Source organism: Myotis lucifugus, unplaced genomic scaffold, assembly GCF_000147115.1.
Source record: "Myotis lucifugus unplaced genomic scaffold, Myoluc2.0 scaffold_191, whole genome shotgun sequence".
NCBI classification, from domain to species: domain Eukaryota; kingdom Metazoa; phylum Chordata; class Mammalia; order Chiroptera; family Vespertilionidae; genus Myotis; species Myotis lucifugus.
In genome coordinates, this window is record NW_005871239.1 from 765,523 (window position 1) to 768,530 (window position 3,008).

Consider the following 3,008-nt stretch of genomic DNA (forward strand, 5'->3'; position numbering starts at 1 on the left):
CATTGACCAGTTTCCTCCTGCACGCACCCAGACCAGGATGGGGAGTGAGCCTGCAACTCAGGTACCTGCCCTTGACCAGGAATTGAACCCATGACCCTTCAGTGCTCAGATCAATGCTCTAACCACTTAGCAACACTGCTCAGGGCCATCCTAACAATTTTAGGATTGTAAACCATATTATCTTTTTCATCCTTCACCATTCTGTACATATGGTCAGTGTCTACTATAATCCCATACTATTGGCTTTTGGCCTGTTATTGTTGGATTGTTATTCAGAGAATTGGCCATCTGCTTGATTGCTTGTGGCTGCCCTGCTCCTGAATCATCACAGTCTTCTGCTCTGCACCATGTTCAGGCGGTGCCAGTCCTCTTAGTTTGCACTCATTATGCAGAAATTCCAACTGAGTCCTATGAAAAGAGCTGTGCCTGGTCTGATTTTCTGGTGCCAAAGCCAAATAATTAACAGGTAATTTCCTTTTATTAAAACTGATTTTTTTTCATTTTAAATTACAGTTTACATTTAATATTATTTTGTATTAGTTTCAGGTGTACAGCACAGGTAAGATAATCATATACTTTATAAAGTGGTTCCCCTGATATTTCAAGTACCTACCTGGCACCATACATAGTTATTACAATATTATTGACTACATTCCCTATGCTGCATTTTTACATTCCCATGATTATTTTGTGACTACCAATTTGTAGTTCTTAATCCCATCACTTTTTTGACCCAGCCCCCAATCCATCTCCCCTCTGGCAACCATCAGTCTGATCTCTGTATCTATGAGTCTGTTTCTATTTTGTTTGTTCTTTTATTTTGTTTTTAGATTCCACATATAAGTCAAATCATATGGTATTTGTCTTTGTCTGACTTATTTCACTTAGCATAATGACCTCTAGGTTTATCCATGCTGTTGCAAATGGCAAAATTTCATTCTTTTTTATGGCTGAGTAATATTTCATTGTATTAATGTACCACAGCTTTTTTATCCATTTGTCTATGTTTTAATAGTTTTTTTTAAATTTTTTTTTATTGATTTTTAGAGAGAGAGGAAGGGAGAGGGATAGAGAGATAGAAACATCAATGATGACAGAGAATCATTGATTGGCTGCCTCCTGCACGCCCCCTACTGGGGAACGAACCGGTTATGTGCCCTGACTGGGAATGGAACTGATGACCTCTTGGTTCATGGGTCAACACTCAACCACTGAGCAACACCGGCTGGGCTCCACTTGTCTATTCATAGGCACTTGGGTTGCTCCATTTCTTGGCAATGGTAAATAGCGCTGTAATGAACATAGGGGTGTATATATTAATTTTTAAAAATCCACATTACATTGGGGGAGAATCTGTTTGTCTGATATCAAGTGTTCTCCAGGAAATCACTAGGCCTGAGCCCCACAAGGGCTTGTTTTAGACCCTTATTCATTAAGAGGTATTTCATTGACTTTGGATGGTACCTTCTAGAGTTTCTTTCTGTTTTAATAGAAGAAAAAAAATAAGATTGCCTTTTCTTCCAAAAAGTCGTGTTTTTTTTTTAACATGTTAAAATTCACTGGTGGCTAAATTATTATCGTGAAGCTCTTGGAGAGCTCTGGGTACAAACACATCCTACCGTGTGCATGAATGCCCGGCTCCCACCCGCTCTGTCCTGAGGGAGAAGGATGAGCCAGGCAATAAACCGAACAGTGGGACTCCAGCTGGCTCTTTCAGCTCAGACAGAAGCAAAGCCAGGACACAAAAGAAGCATTCCAAGGCCACAGCAGGTTGCTCTCCAGGAAAAGGAATCAGTAATTTATTTCTAAGCAATCTATTAACTGGCCTCTCCAAGATAGTCAGTCCCCCTCCTCCCCCCTTTATTGAGATATAATTACGCTTTTTCTTTTCAGCTGCTTCTGAACCCCCATGCAATTGAAGTGGTGACTGCAAACAGTCCAGCTTGAAGAAAATGTAAGTGAGAACCAATGAGCAGACATTAATGTGCTTTTCTAGTGCTTTCCTCACGTTACTTCCCAAATTGCTTTCATTTAGGCAGGAGAGCCCTCGTGAGCAGGATCCCTCCGCAGCTGGCTGGGCCGTAGAGTTCACCGCCGCTGGAATGCCTGAGCCGTGAAAACACGGCGCTGTGCAGTCGGGCTGGTGGGAAGCCCTGAACAGCTTGCTGAATTATTACTTCATTCTCGGCCCAAGCAGCGGGAGGCGAGACGATGAGTGAGTGAAAGAGCCCATGGACTGCAGTGTGGGCCGAGGGAACCAAAACAAACACGGAGAAGACAGGCCAGTCTTTAAATCTGTGTAAGGGATGGAGCGCGCAGGAATGTTTGACCATATTTTGTCTAGTGAACAGATTTCATTGCTTAATGGCTGCGTTCGCCGGTGGAAAGCAGAGCTGCAGGCGGGAATCTGTTTTTCTCCTCCCTCTCTCACACCTCCTGGGACTCTCAGGGACATCTCCCCATTCTTGGGACTTAAGGTGGCCTGGAAGTTGTACAGTGAGACCGGTGCTGAACTCGGCTGCTGTATTTGATGCCCAGTACACAGAAACTTTGCCTAAGAATATTGGGAACCAGGAGTAGACCACGGAGGGAGCAATAAAAGCATTTCACAAAGTAGGAGTCCCCATCTTCCAGGCTGCTCAGCTCTGGTTGAAGAGTGTTAATCTCATGGACTAATAGTCTTTCCTTATCCCCTCTCCAGCGGTTGCATAGATGCCTCTCTCTGGATATTCTCTTTTGATCCTTCCCTTGGATATTAGTTTTTACCACCTCATACCAGAGTTTTATGTTTCCATTTCTCTCCTAACTTTTCCACTCAAGGTGACCCTCTCATACATCCATGGCATTTTCAAACATGGCCATACCATCTCATACATCCATTGCATTTTCAAACATGGCCATACCCTTGCTCAACTGGTTGTGTCCAGTGGCCTCCTGCCACTGTCACTGGCCAGGGGAAACCATTGCCTTACCTCATCGCTCTATTATTTTATGGCAAGTACTTTTCA